This window comes from Chiloscyllium plagiosum, unplaced genomic scaffold, assembly GCF_037043375.1.
Source record: "Chiloscyllium plagiosum isolate Xiang-an unplaced genomic scaffold, Cpla_swu_hap1 HiC_scaffold_4, whole genome shotgun sequence".
NCBI classification, from domain to species: domain Eukaryota; kingdom Metazoa; phylum Chordata; class Chondrichthyes; order Orectolobiformes; family Hemiscylliidae; genus Chiloscyllium; species Chiloscyllium plagiosum.
Window position 1 is genome coordinate 82,362,462 of NW_028270142.1, and position 18,553 is coordinate 82,381,014.

The 18,553-nt window shown below is 40.8% G+C and overlaps 1 protein-coding gene across 5 annotated transcripts in view; it reads right to left on the minus strand.

The window, feature by feature from the left end:
- The window catches only part of sntg1 (syntrophin, gamma 1), a 594,367-nt gene that overhangs the window by 405,947 nt on the left and 169,867 nt on the right, over window positions 1–18,553 (minus strand). The window contains exon 2 of one of the 5 annotated variants that reach the window (XM_087986416.1): window positions 18,449–18,527. The exons of the other annotated variants lie outside the window; for them this stretch is intronic. The gene's annotated coding sequence lies outside the window, so the exon portion shown is untranslated. The remainder of the gene's footprint in view (window positions 1–18,448; window positions 18,528–18,553) is intronic. 5 annotated transcript variants of the gene reach the window in all.

Below are 18,553 nucleotides of genomic sequence, written 5' to 3' on the forward strand. Positions count from 1 at the left end.
CAATCTCCTATCTCAAATACCAACATAAACCCAATAGTGACCTTTATGTCTGATACCACTAGAGTTTGTTGGATCAATTAAAAGTCACCTGACTTGCATCACAGCAGCAACATTTCTGCAACTAGAAGGAGCTGTTATGGTACAATGGTAGTGTCACTACCTCTAGGCCAAGGGATCTGGGTGTTTAATGATAACTTAGGTTGATTCCTGAGGTCATAACATGTAACAAATGCAAACTGGTTTAACCATAGTTAACCCACCTAACCTGCACTACTAGGCAATTCATTATGGCCAATCCACCTAACCTACACATTTTTGGACTTTGGGTGGCGTATCCACCAGAAACTCCAGCAGATATGGGGAGAAGATGCAAACTCCACACAGTTTCCTAAGGCAAGAACTGAAACTGCATCTGTAGCACTGTGAGGCAGCAGTGTTAAGCACTGAACCATGTCACCCACCATTTAGGAAAGAATGTCAACCCATTTCCAGAAGGAACTAGGCTGCAGTCCAAAAGCTGGTTTCTACAATTCTGTTGTTATTAAAGAACATCTTCAGCCTTGTGTGAAAGTTTCAGTAACTAACCACTAGAATAGTCAGCTGCAAAAAAAAAGGAAAATATATCAACCCGGGTTTCATTCTGGATTTGACTTATACTAGCTAATGGTAACACTGGACCATTGCTGCCTGTTAACATTTTGAAATGAAAATGCACACAGTACTAATTTCAAAGTTTTACAAAGACCCAATGGCAATGGAAATACTTCAGCAACATGAGTTCGTCTACATACTCTCCACTGGTTCAGGTGAGCATACCATCATAGGTTCTGATGGTTAAACATAGCATACAGAAACAGTGCCCTACCATCTACCCTTTGACTACCCAGTGTGTGGACATTTAATCGTGCTTTTCTCATAATTCTTTCTGTCACATTACATGAGTAGCAGTTTAACCTGAGGGCCTCTATACCTCAGTTGAGAGGACCATTTGGGGAAGACAGACCTTCACAGCAACCTCAGCTGATATGGAAATTGAACCCATGCTATTGGTGTCACTCTGCATCACAAGCCAGCTGTCCAACTAACTGAGCTAACCAACCCCCACTTTTTCCCCATGAGGCTTATAGCAGCACACTAGTCAATGCAGAAGAGCACGACTTGCTCACTCCGGCGCACAACATGCCATATTGGCATGTCAAGAACATGTCATTCTTGCAGCCCCCTTACCAGCAGAACTGAAACTAGAGAATCAGACTCCTGCAAGGGGCAGAAATAGCTTATTTGTGTAATGCTGAATGTTGACAGAACCCTAAGCTGGGTCGGTATTGTCATTATCATCATTCCAGAATGTTGCACAGCTGCTGTGATGCTTCTGTCATCCAGACCTTCAGCTTCTAGTTGAAGAGATGAAGCAGAGAAAGGAGATCAGAGGAATGAGTAGTTAGTGTGACAAGAATGTGACTTGAGATTGCATACACCATGAAGTACAGTAGGGGAATATTAACACTCCTTGATCCAACGCCATAACTTGCTACATTCCAATAAGCCAAATACTTTCACAGAAAGATATACAGGTTATTCCAAAGAATGAGAGCTAAATGCTGTCCAGTGGGGTCAGGGTTAGCATATCCTTTCTAATAGCATGTGCGATTGGATGTCCACGCCACTCAGACAGATCTAAATAGTTACAGGTTATACCCTTGGCTATTGGGTTGATTTTAGGTTTTTTTGGCAAAGTTCAAGTAGCAGTGGGCTTTTGAGGGTTTTTCACTGAGACTTAGAGACGGTAGGTGTGTACATGTGCGTGTGTATTGCAGCGGCATGGAGAATATTAAAGGAAGGGGAGGGCTCAATAGTGGTTATTAAACTTCCCAGAACAAGTAAAAACGACGGAGCGGATGGAAAGAGTTAGGAATCTAACTTCAGGCAGAGCAGATAAGCAGCAACTATGAAAAGGGGGATGGTCAAAATTGGACTGAGGATGTTGTACTTAAATGTATGCAACATACAGGACAAGGTAAATGAGCTGGTGATGTGTAATGAAGCAGACTTATAATTAAGGAGGTTAAGGTGAATGAACCACTCGGGGACATAATATGATAGAATTCATCTTACAGTTTGAGAGGGAGAAGCTGGAATCCAATGTTGTGGTGTTATAATGGAGTAAAGGACACTACCATCACAGGAAAGAGAAGCTGGCCAGACTTGATTGGAAGGGGGGCCTAGCAAAGAAGATGGTGGAGCGGCAATGACAGTTGTTTCAGGGAGTAATTTGGACGGGACAGCAGAAATTCATCCCAAGAAAGAAGAAACATACAAGGGGAGGGTGTCACAATTAGCAGAATAGCAAAAGTAAAAAAAAAAATGAAATGGTGAAGATCAGTGGGAAGCCAGAGGATTGGGAAGCTTTTAAAAACCAGCAGATGATAGCTAATACAGCAATGGTGATGGTTGGGGGAGGGGGGAGGGGGGGGGAGGTTTGTGGAAATATGAGAGCGCTTGCTAGTAATACAAAACAAAATTGCATGCATTTTTTTTACTTATCGAAAAGGTATGAGAAAGGCAACAGAAGACATTGAACCACTGGCAAAGGAAGCTGGAGAAGTAGTAATGAGGAACAAAGAAATGACGGAACAGCTGAATAGCAACTTTGTATCGGTTTTCACAACAGAATGCACCAGCAACATACCAGCAGAGGAGTGTAGTGCCATCTTCAAGGATGTGGTGGTGGGAAGCTGAAAGGTCTAAAGGATACTTTGGCCAGATAGACTACACCCCAAAGTTCTGAAAAAGAAAGCTGAGGAGAACGTAGAAGCATTAGTGCTAATCATTCAGGAAACACTTGAGTCGGGAAGGGTCCCAGAAGACTAGAAAATGGCTAATGTAAAATGCCCGTTTTTAAAGGGAGAGAGGTGGAAGACAGGAAATGAAAGGCCAGTTAGCCTGACCTTGGTAAAATTTTAGAGTTCATTATTATTGATGAGATTGGAGAGTACTTGGAAGTGCATGGTAAAATAGGGCTGAGTCTGCATGGTTTTGTCAAGGGGAGGTCATGCCTGACAAATCAATTAGAATTCTTTCAGGAGTTAATAAGGAAGTTAGGCAAAGGAGATCCATGGACGTCATTTATTTTTATTTCCAGAATACCTCTGACAAGGTGCTGCACAGGCGGTTGCGAAATAAGAGCCCATGACATTAGGGGTAAGGTTCCAGCATAGACAGAGGATTGGCTGACTGGCAGAAGGCAGAGAGCAGGGATCTTTTTCTGAATGGTAGCTGGTGAAAGACTAGTGGAGATCCACAGGGCCATGTTTTGTGACCACAACATGCAAGTTCAGTGGCAGCTTAGAAGGCAAACCCAATATCAGCATTCATTTTAAGTGGGCTACAATATAAAAACAGAGATGTACTGCTGTCAGAATAAGTCTCTGGTCAGACTGTGGCTTTGGGCTCTGTATCTAAATAAGAATATGCCTGCATCAGAGAGGGTCAAGGAGAGGTTTACAGAAATGACCCTGGAGACCTTAGAGGGTCAGTGCAGACTTGAGGGGCTGAATGGCCTCGCCCTCCACTTTAGGGATTTTAAGATTTATGAAGGGCTTCTCATATAAGGTGTAGTTGAGGACTCTGGTTCTGTACTCAATGGACGATAGAAGGGGATCTGATTGAAACTTACAGAACACTGAAAGGCCTGGATAGGCAGGCATGGAGATGATGTTTCCACTAGTACGAGAGACCAAGGGCACACATTCAGAGTGAAGGGGCAACCTTTAAAGACAGAGATGAGGAAGAATCTCTTCAGTGTGGTTAATCTGTGGAACTTATTGATTTGGCCTCCACAGCCCTCTGTGGCAATGAAAGTCAGAGACAGATGGGTTCTTGATTGGCAAGGGGATGAAGGGTTACAGAGAGAAGGCAGAAGATTGGGGTTGAGAAGCATATCACCCACGATTCAATGCAAGAGCAGACCCCGTGGGTGGAGTGGCCTAATTCTGCTCCTTATTCTCTATCACCATTCACAACTGGATGTCCGAGGACTGCAAAGCTCAGTTCTGATCCATTGGTTGTGGGAGCGCTTAGCTCTGTCTATTATTTGTTGCTTTTGCAATTTGGCATGCAAGCAGTCTTGTTTGCTGGCTTCACCAGATTTATTAGAAATGCCTATTGCCCTCCTGGACTCTCCACTGACCAATATTTGATCCTTTGGCTTCATGCAATGGTTGAACAGCGAATATGCTGGGCTATTGTAGTTGTGCTGCTGTTGATGGCCTACAGCATCACATAAAAATATCCAGTCTTGAATTGCAAGATCAGTTCGAAGTCTGCCCTATTTAGCACGGCGATAGTGTCACACAACACAACGGAGGGTATTCTTAATGTGAATGGAGGGTATTCTTAATGTGAAGGTAGGGACTTCAAATCCACGAGTGTGCAATATTCACTCTTACTGACACGGTCATGACCGGATGCATCTGCAACCGGCAGATTGGTTAAGATTAGGTCAAGTATGTTTTTCCCTCTTGTTGGTTCCCTCACTGCTGCAGGCTCAGTCTAGCAACTATATCCTTTAGCAATTTTTGAGAAGATTTGTAGCTCAGGTGGATGATATGGATGTAAGTTTGCTTGGTGAGTTGGAAGGCTTCTTTCAGATGTTTCGTCACCATACTAGGTAACTCAGAGAGTCTCCAGTGAAGCACTGGTGGTATATCCTGCCTTTCTCTGTATAGGTCTTAGTTTCTTAAGGTGGGTGATGTAATTTCCTTTTTTTTTTTAAGAGCAGCAGTATAACCTTGGTAGTGAATATTTAAATTCTTCATCTACTTTGCACCCTTGACACACATGTAAAACATCGAGAAGTGTTGATTAGTTAGGTGAGGGAGGACAGTACATAATCATCAGGCAGGCTCCCTGTCCATATTTAACCTGAAGGATTGAGACTTCATGAGGTACTGAGTCAATGTTGAGCACTCCCAGGGCAACTGCCTCTTTGATTGTAAAAAAAAAGCTTTTATTAAATTTAACCTATTTTTCTAAATCAACCTGCTCAGAGAATTTATTACACACTTTGGAGCAAGTGGGAATTAAACTTGGGTCTCCTTGTCCAGGAGTAGGGACACTACCACAGCATAAGGTGGTCCTAATTGTAACACCAGTTAAATGGCAAATCGTCTATTCACTTTCATTTCTTTGTTGAGACTTCATAATAATTCATACAAGTAACGGCTTGCCAGGCCACTTCAGAGGGCAGTTGAGAGTCAGTGTTGCTGTGGAATCACATGTCGGCCAAATCAGGTGAAGAAAACAGATTCCCTTACCTAAAGTGAACCAGATGGGTTTTTCCAACAATCAACAATCATTTCATAGTCACAAGTTTTAGTTTAGTTCCAGGTGTTTTTTTTTAAACTGAATTCAAATTCCATCAGCTGCCATGAGGGGCTACAAACCCGGGTCCCTAGAACTTTAGAGAGTTTCTGGATTAATAGTCTTGCAATAATAGCACTAGGCTATCACCTGCTCATATGACTTGAAGACTGATATGTCTTATAAAGAGATCTGTTGCATGGTGCTTGTTTCAGTCTTTTATATAGAATAAAGATTATGCTTTGATAAATGTGAAACCTTGTCATGCAATTCTAATGTTAATACAGAGTATTTGTAGTTTTCTTTATATTAACAGTTACCAATAGATCTTAACAGGGCTCAGGTGACAATCTTTAACAAAAACTGCATTTGTAGGAATTCTACAGCAGATCTTCAAGTCCCACCAGACTTGGGGACATGTGCGAAGTTCTTCCTGCAACCTTGCACCTGTCGTATGAGTAATTCTCACAGCACACCACCATCCTGTCTGCACTATTGCTCATCATGGGCTCTTATTTTAAACCCGAAGTAGTTCATTACATTCTAGCAACTAAGTACAATTAATATGGATATGATTGATAGAGGTTTTGAATTAGGAACTCAATGGAAGTTTACACTCATTTGAGATCCCATGTTGTTTACCCACCAAGTCTCCAAGATAATATTATTGTGGCCAGTGCTTAAAGCACTCCTTAGTACGAACCCCTTCAGACCCTGACACCCTTGTGCAACATCACCTACCAGCAAAGGTGGTCTTAACTCAAAACAGGAGTGAAACTGTGTACAAGGGGTTATGGCTGCCATTATGAACACCTTGTACAGTCTCCACAATTCCCAATATCAGACCAACAAACTCTACTCCCTAAAATGTCCACTAAATTCATCCTTATAACTACACTTCAGTTCATATATTTAGTTATGTTCCTTCATTATCCTTCAGTAGATTCTAAGATCATAATCCAATTTTGTTTGTTCATACAACGAAGGTATTACTGGCTAGGTCAGCATTTATTTCTCATCATTATGTGTCTCAAAGTCAGTTAAGAGTCAATCACATTGCATTAGTTTTGAGTCGCATGTAGCCCAGCCTAGGCACCACCCTAAAAGATCCATATGAGCCTGATATTGTTATGGCAATTGATTGTATATTTATAGTTACCCTTAGACTAACATTTTATTCCTGGTTTTTACTGAATTCAAGTTTCACCGTATTAATATGTTGGGATTTTGAACCTCTGTCGCCAAAACAATAGTGTGGGTTTCTAGAATACTACTGATCATGGCATTACATCAACAACACTTTTCAGTTGGTCTCGATTCTTCATGAACTGGCAATTGAGTTTTTTTTGAGAGAGAATAGGATAATATATAGTTATGTTGTTCCTTGTAACTTGAACACGAGGTGGGTGTAATGCAGATAAACTGGCTCAGTGGTTAGCGCTGCTGCTTTCACAGTGTCAGGATCGAATCCAGCCTCAGATGACTATCTGTGTGGAGTTTGCAAGTTGTCACTGAGAGTGTTAGGTGCTCCAGGTTTCTCTCACAGGTTACGTAGATTGGTCAAGCTAAATTGCCCCATTGTATCCAGGATTGGGCAGGTTAGATGGATTAGCCATGGTAAGTGGGGGTTATGAGGATGAATTCGGGGGCTGGATCTAGGATACACTTCAGAACATTGGCGCAGAGGAAATGGCCAAATGGCCTCTCTCTGCACTGTACTGATTCGATGAAAACACTCTTCAAATCAAGAGGATTCTAGTGGTATTGTCATTGATTACTCAACTTGCTCTTATATAAGTGCTTAAGCATGTTCTGTAATTTTTGCAAATGTACTCAGTGAAAAGTATTGATTTGCATTATTGTTCTTCCACTTGTGAGTACAAATGAAAACAGTTCAGAATCTGAGACAGTGCCATGGAGTCAAGATAGAATCTGACCTGCTTATATCCAAACTTTCCCATTTCTTTATACATATGAATGGAGAACTAAGGAAGAGAACATTACTTCTCCAGTGTGCAAATAAGCATAAGGCATCCAGTACAAATATTAATGCTGTCTCTGCCAATCAGGAGGATTGAAAGAAGCTGTACAACTCAAGAAAATATTCAATGGCACAAATAGCATAACAGTAGGGAATTTGAAGTTGGAAATAAAATAATATTTCTTTTAAAGAATTAGTTTGTTTATCTGAAAAAAAGTATTCTGCATTATATTTTTCATAATAGGATTTAAAGGTAACAGAACAAATTCATCTTGACCTTCCCCTTTGCCGAAGGCAATATGTTGAAATGTTTCATTTCATTCGATGTTATTCAGATCCAGGAAACAGTACTTACTTTGAGTTGACTAAGCAGCTTCTGCACGTATTCATTATTAATGACAGTAGCATAGCCAGAAGTAGTAAAAATCAGCTTTTCTTTCTTCACTGATATTTATCCTTGGTTTATTTTTAAACTAAACAGATTAGATCAGCACCAAACAGGAGAAAGTACTCGATTAATGTTGTGCATCTGCCACTTCTTCACCGAAACGAAGCAAGGCAGGAAGTGTAGCCAGAAAGTTTTTTTAAGCATGGATAAGCATGCCACTTACATTATGCCCATCCCTGATTACGCTGGAGAGGGTGGTGATTAGTCATTCTTTGAAACACAACAGTCCAATGGTGCAAGTACACCCATAATATTAGTCAGGAGGGAGTTCCAAGATTCAGACATGGCAGTGAAGAAGTTCCAAATCAGGATGGTATGTGGTTTGCAGAACTTTCAGAACTGTTCTGCAGCTGCAGCCTTATTTTCAGACATCATGGTTTTGGAGGTAGTGCCTAAGATGCTTTGACTATCTGCAAAGCATCTTACAGATGGTAACCACTGCAACCAAGGTGCAACAGTGTAGAGGCAGTTAATGTTTAAAGTGGTTCCAATCAAATGGAGCGCTTTATCTTGGATGATTTCAAACATCTTCAGCATTATTGAAGGGTAAGTGAAGGTTACATCACTTGTTGATCATCTACAAGGCACATGTTTTGGGTGGTCAGGAGGTGGTTGCTCAGAGAAAAAAAATCTAAAATCTGACCTGCTCTTCTAAGTTGGTCCAGTTAAATTTCTGGTCAATTACAACTGTCCAGGACATTGATGGTGGGAGATTCAGCAAAGACAAGCTTAGTGAATATTAAAGGGCTGTAGTTAAATTATCATGTTCGAGACAGCCATTGACTTGCACGTGTGGTCTAGATATGACCTGCAAACTGTCAGCCCAATCCTAAATATTGTTTAGGTCTTACTTCATGTGGTTATGATTGTTTCGTTATCTAAGAATTGCAACTGGAACTCAATATGGTACAATCAATGGAGAAACAACTGAAGATGGTCAAGCCCAGGACACGGTTTTGAAAATTCTTGCTAAAATATTCAGGTGCTAGGATTAGCTACCAACAGTCACATGATGGTGACTCCATTCAGTGGACAGCTTTCCAGATTTCCATGGACATTAAGTTTTACTAGGACTCCTCAATGCCACATTTAGCAAATTGCTCCTTTGATTACAAAGGTTATCCTTTTCAACTTTGGATCCCTTGTTCATGTTTGGTGGGACAAAACAGACCAAGGATGATGATTGAGGAGTCTGGGTTATTGGAAGAAAAGGAATAATTCCATATATATGACCATGCCTAGCAGTTAATTAACGAATCCATGCAACAGCCCTCGCAAACTCAGCAATGCTTCATAGATTTTACTTTGGAGTCAGGTGTGCCTTTGCTACTACTTGGTGCCAGGTCCATACTAGATATTCTGTCTGGCTTGAATTTTGATTTTCATAGAGATTGGGTGCAACTTAATTATTTTCCCAGTTATTTCAGATAACAATAAAAAATGTCCAGAATCACACACTGGTTAGAATTAGTTTAGAATGGCAGCAAATTAGGGAGCCACACAAAGTTTTATGACAATCTGGCTGTTTTGTAGTCTCCAGTACTCATGCTAACCTTTGCTTTTTAATTTATTCAATCAAACAAATACAGGTTCCCTCGCTGCAGGATTCAAACTCCTATCCCTAGATCATTCATCCAGGCCTCTGGAATATTAACTCAATAAGATATCGACACCACTACTCACCCACTAAAATCATTCCAGTTTTCTTCTACAAATAGATACAAAAGTAAAAATCAATTTTATTCATAATTACAGTACAGCTCGTAAAGTTTTAAATATAATTGCTGCTAGTTTTATTCTTCAGGCATTAAATTGACTGTAAGATGTGGCTGAGCACAACTGCAATACATAAAAACACACAGCTAATCCTACTGGCTGAATGCATAAGTTAATACCTACACTAAAGCTTTGTGACTGCAAATGACAAATATGATCATAAAAATAATACAGAGGGAAAGGCACTACCCCCCCACCTTTTCCTCCGCTACATCGATGACTGTATCGGCGCTACCTCGTGCTCCCACGAGGTGGTTGAACAGTTCATCCACTTTACTAACACCTTCCACCCTGACCTCAAATTTACCGGGACCGTCTCAGACCCCTCACTCCCCTTCCTAGACTTTTCCATTTCTATCTCGGATGACCGACTCAACACAGATGTTTACTATAAACCGACCGACTCCCACAGCTACCTAGATTACACCTCCTCCCACCCTGCCCCCTGTAAAAACGCCATCCCATATTCCCAATTCTTTCGCTTCCGACGCATCTACTCCCAGGAGGACCAATTCCAATACCGAACAACCCAGATGGCCTCCTCCTTCAAAGACCGCAATTTCCCCATTGACGTGGTTGACGATGCTCTCCACCGCATCTCCTCCACTTCCCGCTCCTCCGCCCTTGAACCCCGCCCCTCCAATCGCCACCAGGACAGAACCCCAATGGTCGTCACCTACCACCCCACCAACCTCCAGATACATCGTATCATCCTTTGTCATTTCCGCCACCTCCAAACAGACCCCATCATCAAGGATATATTTCCCTCACCTCCCCTATCAGCATTCCGGAAAGACCACTCCCTCCGCGACTCCCTCGTCAGGTCCACACACCCCATCAACCCAACCTCCACTCCCCGCACCTTCCCCTGCAACCGCAAGAATGCAAAACTTGCGCCCACACCTCCCCCCTCACTTCCCTCCAAGGCCCCAAGGGATCTTTCCATATCTGTCACAAATTCACCTGCACCTCCACACACATCATTTACTGTATCCGCTGCACCCAATGTGGCCTCCTATACATTGGGGAGACAGGCCGCCTACTTGCGAAACGTTTCAGAGAACACCTCTGGGACACCCGGACCAACCAACCCAACCGCTCTGTGGCTGAACACTTTAACTCTCCCTCCCACTTCGCCAAGGACATGCAGGTCCTTGGCCTCCTCCATCGCCAGACCATGGCAACACGATGCCTGGAGGAAGAGCGCCTCATCTTCCGCCTAGGAACCCTCCAACCACAAAGGATGAATGCAGATTTCTCCAGCTTCCTCATTTCCCCTCCCCCCACCTTGTCTCAGTCCCAACCCTCGGACTCAGCATCGCCTTCTTGACCTGCAATCTTCTTCCCGACCTCTCCACCCCACCCCCTCTCCGGCCTATCACCTTCACCTTAACCTCCTTCCACCTATCGCATTCCCAACGCCCCTCCCCCAAGTCCCTCCTCCCTACCTTTTATCTTAGCCTGCTTGGCACATCCTCCTCATTCCTGAAGAAGGGCTTATGCCCGAAACATCGATTCTCCTGCTCCTTTGATGCTGCCTGACCTGCTGTGCTTTGCCAGCAACACATTTTTCAACTAAAATATCCACCAGTATGAAAAATCCAAAGAGAAAAATGTGAAATAAAAATAAGCAAAACTATAAGAAATTATTTTTAATTCTATGTAAAAGCAAGGATATCATGAAAGTTAAGATGTTGAATCAAAGATAAATAACACATTGAATATTTTGCAGAGACAATAATCCATGAAAGAAAAACAGCACTAGCCTTAGATCCAGAGGAAATTTTACAATTAGTCTAAATTAAGGCTGGAAAGATTAAGGAACACTGGATGAATAAAGATATTGAAGTTCTAATCAAGAAAGAACCATATTAGATGTAGACAACCAGGATCAAATGCATTCCTTGAAGACTATAAAGAGTGCAGGGGCATTCTTAAGTGGGACATCAGGAAGGCAAAGACAGGATATGAGATTGACTTGTCAAATAAAATTAAGGATAATCCAAAGAGATTCTAAAAGTATATTAAGAGCAAAAGATCAACTAGAGAGAGAACGGCTGCTAAAGGTTCAACTTCATCTTTGTGTTGAACCTAGGGAGATATTAATGAATATTACGTCAGTTTTGACTGTACAGAAACAGTGAGGCCAGAGAAGTCAGGCAAATAAATATTGCTGTAATATGAACCTTTTTCTAAACGGAAGTGGGAGTTGAGTGGAGGGTGACTAACATGCCTATTAGAAGGGCTGTAACAATAAGCCTCAGAACTATAGATCTGTAAGTCTGACATCGGTGGTGGGTCAGTTGTTGGACATGATTCTGAAAGACAGGATAAACACGCATTTGGAAAGGCATGGAATGATTAGGAATAGACAGCATGGTTTTGTGCAAGGAAAATTATGTCACACAAGCTTGATTGAGGGTTCTGAGGAAGTAACCAAAAAGATTGATGAGGGCAGAGTGGTAGACATTGTTTACTTGGACTTTAATAAAGCCTTTATTAAGAATCCGCATGGTAGACTAATTAGTAAAGTTAGATGACATGGGATTCAGGGTGAGCATTCTAACTGGATACATATTATCTTTAAGATAGGGAGATTCCAGCCTTGGGTGACTGTCTGCAGGGAGTATGAATATTCTCACTACGTCTATGTGGATATCTTCCAGATGCTCAAAGTTATAGGTTAGGTGGATTGGACAGGTTAAAGTGTCCATAGTGTCCAGGGAGTGCAGGCTAGCGGGATTAGCTATGGGAATTGCAGGGTTACAGGGATATGGGAGAGGGGTGAGTCAAGGTAGAATATTCTTCGGAGGATCAGTGTAGACTTTATGGGATGAATGGCCTGCTTCCACATTGTAGGGATTCTCATAACATTTTACCACGATCATTTGATAAATTAACAACTAACGAAGAAAGGTTTTGAAAGTTTTAGCCCCACCAGGATTGAAATGAGAAATTGTAAAAATGTACAGATAGTTCTCCTATAATGTGCGTTTATTTGTCTGTAATGCAATTTATGAATTGCTGACTTTTTTTGCAAAGTGAACTCCCATTCACTGTTACACAATTCTCATCCTCAGCACTAGGTGTCATGGTGCGCAGAGGACTGGACTCTGTGTCAGCATCGCATGATCAATCGGCTCATGCACTTTCCTCGTGAAAGATTCATGAAAGGTATTGTGAAATATTTGTACTAGTGGACTTGGAAAACCATTGTTAAAATGTTTCTACAGCCAGAGGAGAAGAAGCTGGGAACAATCAGTTAATTTAAAAACTTAAGGAATGAGATAAGGGTCAAATTTCACTGGAATTGACTAACAGGAAAAGGACAGTGTTGAGCAGCAGGTTGAAATTTGGCTTTGTTGTTTGCATCAAAAGCTTTTGTCTTTGTGTTTAAAAACTGTTTAGATATTAAAGAATATCTGTCGACCTACATGAATATGTTATAGTGACCAATCACTATGGTAACCAACTGCAAAGAAATACCAGTACAGGGGCTTGGACATGGTCAGTCAGCTGCTCAGGGTAGTCAGAGCCAGGAAACTCTGCACGTAGTGGGTGAAGGAGAGAAAAGTGGGTGGCACACTTACTTTTGGTGCATGTGTGGAGATGTCCTGAGGGTGTGAGAAGGCTGTGCAGGAGAGATTCAGAGTTAAGTCAGGGAGAATGAGAGTGAGTGGGGAAGATGTTGCAGGAAATGGTCGGTACAATAGCAGAGAGAGTATGAGGTATCAACAAGAAGATGGTGGCACTTCAACTGACAAAATGGAGGTCATTGATCTTCCTATATTCTGTGCATTGCTTCAGATGGTTGAGACTGCATGGTATGACCTGGATGGTAACCTTAGTCCAGGTTGGCATGATGCCAGTAGAATACTATCCTCTGTTGGCCTGGGGAAAAAAATAATCCTGCCTCTGCATTACCATGTCCCTGCCCAAAAAATGGCACAAATTTTCCATTATCTGCGACATCCAGGGCCAATGTCAGGAACCATACAGGGCAGTTCCAGACTGAAAGCTCTTGTCTGGGTGCACAATCTTTTTAAAGGTGGTGCTGCACCATGGATGTTGGTCAATTCTGGCATATCCAGAATTGGTGAGTTGTTTTGGAATTGAACATGATATGATGGTGCTAGAATATGTGAGAGGGACACCAAAGGGTGGGGTAAGTTATAAATATGGTGGGTTTTGTAAGATTAAATTAATAAGATGTGAAACCCTCTGAAAAACCTGACAAAACTGACACTTACCAAAAGAAATTAAGATTTAGCCCTTTATCTATCAAGGCAGGTTTCATCCTGGGATCTGACTTGTTTGTGTTACCATTGGATGGGATCAGAAGACTGGCTAGAATGTAATGAAGCCAACAGGTATAGATGCCAACTTAGACTAATCTGTTGCAGATTCTGATGAATTGCACAAAGCAGTACCATACAACAGGTTTAATTTACTCAGACTGCTGTTTGTGTCAGGCTAACTACTATTTTTGTTTGGAGTTTTAATGATATTTTTGGTTCACCCCCAACCCTGTTTTCCCATAGGCCCAATATTTCTACTGCATGATTTTCTATAACACAGCATCGCACGGGAATGCAATTACGGCGTTATAGGAGAACTACCTGAAGACAGCAAACAGACACTGGCCACCCTGCTCAGCAAGACGAGAATTACTTGTTTGCGAGGGCAGCCCTTCTTCCTGGCGTTTAGAACTCACCGACCCCATCAGAATGTCACTGGTCCATGGTGTGGGTCTGTAAGCTGTAAAAAAAAAAATGAACAAAGCCACAGAAAGACAAACTGGCATGGGCGCAGCTGCCAATAACTCAAGGTCTCCTGAATTTAGAAGTTATTCTTTCTTGCCAATACCGTCTTGCCACGGCGTCTTTCCGTAGATCAGCCTGTTAACTCAGGTCGAACTAAAACTAATGCGCCCTGTAGCTCTATGACTGCAATCTTTCCAGATACCGTCTTGCCACAACCTCTTTCCGTATGACGGGATCAGCATGTTCACTCAGGTCTGGATCACACGGCTGGCCGATATTGTAACTGTCATTTCTCTCCTTTCTTAAAAAAAATCCCCAAAAAACAATCAAATTCACAGCAGGTTCAGGGCATTCGCAAGGTGGACACAAGGGCAACCTTAATCAAGCAGATTCGGCGAATACCTTGTAAAATAGAGATCCTGCCGACGACGCCAATTGTTAGGGAATAAATCTTATGCCGGATTATTTATAACAAAGTTAGTCAGGAGTTGTGACCTTGAGCAATTAACTAGCTTTAATCATGGCCATGGGAAAGTACACTTTCGTTCAGAGAAGTCCGACGTATTCCGATGAAGCACAGGAGTGTTGCAAATTATATAGTATATCACAAGCCCACTGCCCATTAATTATGCAACCTAGAGGCAATCACAAACTAAACAGACAGTTTATACAGCTGTTACATACATTGCACAGACCTACATTTCTTAATGTCTACAAAACTGAATGTTATCACATACTGCAGGTTTGAACTAGACAGGAACAGAGAAATAGCATAGCGGATGTAAACAAGTAGCATAATCATCATATACAGAAGCAGCACTGTATCTATGGGGCCTGGGGAACTGAACAGTTTGCAGCTGCAAGGTCATATTATTAAAACAAATTCCTCAGCTTAATTTCTAACAGCAGGGTTAGCAGTCTGCATCTTACTGCAAAGATTGCTTTGTGACAAAATGGCTTCCACAGACATTGGGTGTCAAATCTGGTCAAATTTTCTGCCATAGATACATAACGACAATAACAAATGGCAGCCACTGTTAATTCCTCTCAATTCCCTATTTAATGGGAAAACAAATTGGGAAGTGGGTGCAAAATGGGCTTCCAGTTCATCATTGACTTTACTGCTCCACTGTCAAAGACAGGGTTCACTCCCAATGAGCAGAATGCACAGATTGATCCTGATTTCAGGGTAAATCATGACTGTAAGGCAAGGGACATAATTCTAAATTAGTAATAGGCAAGGTCAAAATAAAAACTTCTCCACTTGTATTTTCATTCTGCTTTCTGACTATTTTACAGGGACACATGGTCATTGTGTTGTTTATACATTGTTCCCACTAAAATAATTCGCAATTTTTATTTAATAAGTTCAGTTTTTCAATTAATGAGCCTTAAAATTAGATGAGTATCTAATTTTTACTACTTTGCATTATTTATTACAAAGTTTAGACAGTGAGACATGACCATTTATCCATTAAAAGTCATCGCCTTTAATATATTCTCTCTCTCTCTCTATCACACTTCTCATTTAATTGGAATTAAATTGGTTAGATATGATCAGTCATGTTGTAGGAAATTATGCTAGATATGCTAGTGTATTTAAAATGCTAAATTAATACGTTTTTTAAAATTATTCAAATTTTGCTGGTTTTTCTTTTCAATTTCCAGATTCTCCCTTAACATTTCTTCAGTGTTGGGTGCATACTTTCCCAGAAGACAATGGTTCAGATGGTGTCTCTAATGAAGTTTATTATATAGAAATATGAAAAAGGAACAGATGTAATCGGTTGAATAGCTGATACTCAAACATATTTCAACCTAGGACTGTAGTACCATGGGTCATTTAGCTGATCAAGTCTGTTCCATCATTCACTTAGATCATTAGTGTTTGGTCTCTCAACTTAATGTTATATACCTTTGTTGTATATCCCTAGATACTCACATTAAATCAAAAATGTTTTGATCTCAGTGTTCTAAAATGCTTATTAATCCAGAAACTTATGAAAATATAAAGGTGTACAAGTCCTGTATGAAAAATGCTTCCAGATTTCCATTACTGATCACTTTCTTGTTTTGTCCTCCATCCACATCACACTTCCTCCCCTCCCAATATTATTTCACATTCTGCCTACTCCAGGGGAAAAGACACTTTCCCCAATTAACTTAATGGCTCTTGCAAAATCCTAGAAATACAGACTTCAGGCCTCCACTTATGACATTTCTCTAACAACTAATCTAATCAACTACATCCATACCCACATTATCACCTGAGATACCTCTGATCCCATTAAAACCATTACCACCTTTCTCATTTTGGCTGCTCCCCAACATCGTCATCATCTCTGCTTCATTTACAATGAATGCAGACTTAAAAAGATATGTCATTCATTGTTATATCCAGCTAGACCACCCAAAAAGGTTATCAGGTCCTGTCCTTTGTGGAATACCTAGCAATTTTTAAACAGAATGACTCTAGAACTTTGACAATAAAAACCTCCCCCTGCTTTCTTTCTCTACTGTAATCATTTTCTTACTCCCTTCTCTCCGGTGTCCTTTACCTTCACGTCCAACAAGTATGAGAAGCTCATGAACTTCTTTGGCATTAAGATCAACGCCATTTCATCAGTTCCTTCTTTTACTTTCTTCCCTTCCCTATTTCACCTCACCGAGCTTCCTCAAAGTGCACCCCGCTCGTCTTTTCTCTAGTTTCTCTTGTCTCTCTCTGTGTCTCAATGTCATTTTATTTTATTACATCCCTATGAAATAGAGACATTTTATTGAACTAAAAAAGGTATTTAACATTCACTGCTAAATGACTAAGCTGTCAGTTTCAGATCATGCCCTCTTATTCTGGATTCTACAACAGGGTACATAGTTTCTTTGAAACTCTATTGATTCCCTTAACCATTGTAAATGCCTCAGTTTGACTACCACTTCAATGTTAATATATCTTGCCTGATGTTTCATGTCCAAAACAGAAGAGAGTACTCTAGTTGAGATCCAGCTAAAGTTTTACAAAACTGAAGCATATTTCCTTACTTTTGACATTCAATTCTTTTTAGATAAAGGCCAATATTCCATTAGCCTGTTAATTACTTTTGATTTTTCTGTCATCATGTCACAGGTCCTGTCAACCAGGTAATTAGGTACATCACAAAACCACTCTCAATGATGCACTATAATTACCTAGTGAGTCATAACCCATTCACTCATTACAATTTCCTCTTTTATTCTTACATTTGTCTTTTTAGATGCTATGTGAAGACAAGCTAGATGAATCAAGATTTTTTCCTCAACTATTTTTCACATTTGCAGATTAAAAATTAACAAAGAAAATTAGAAACATTGGGACTGAAACCTATTATATATTATTGTGAATTACTTCTGCATCATGCTTCAATATTGTTAGGTTATCATTCTACACAGTTTTTTGTCATATATTTGGGTCCTACCAGGACACATTTTCTTCTAATTTGCCTAGATGTTACCATTATACTCATATTCTACCTCTGCTATACTATGACTGAAAAGGACTCATTTTGAAAATGCATGGTCCAGCTTCAACATTCCCTTAGAAGTACATAACCATAGAATCTGCTCAGTGCAGAAAGAGGCCATTTGGCCCATCAAGACTGCACTAACTCTCCAAACAGCAACACAAACACACCTAAACACAGCCTCCCACTCCATCTATTATCCTACATTTACCACAGCTAACCCATCTAACCTGCATCCCTGGGCATAACAGGGCAATTTGCCATGGTCAATCCACCTAACCTGCACATCTTTGGACTTCAATTTCATCAATTTTCAAGCAAGTGATGAAGTTTCCTGAATGGACCATGAGATTTTTAAAGGCAGACACTCTTTAACAGCATCATAAAAGAACAAAATACTTAGACTGGGGCCTAATTTAAACATACCTGCCTCGGAATAGAAATGGACGAGTGGACAATTAACCAAGTAACCAGCTCGACCACCCAAAAAGGTTATCAGGTCCTGTGCTTTGTGGAATACCTAGCAGTTTTTAAACAGAATGACTCTAGAATCTATGACAATAAATGCAATTCTAAAAAAAAACTTCCCTGCTTTCTTTCTCTACTGTAATTATTTACTTACCTATCCTGCAGCTGTTCAGAGCTGACCATTCCAATTTCAGTTTTTCTTCCTGATTAGGTGGCAACATCACCCTGAATTACTGATATATAAAACAAACAGTACTTC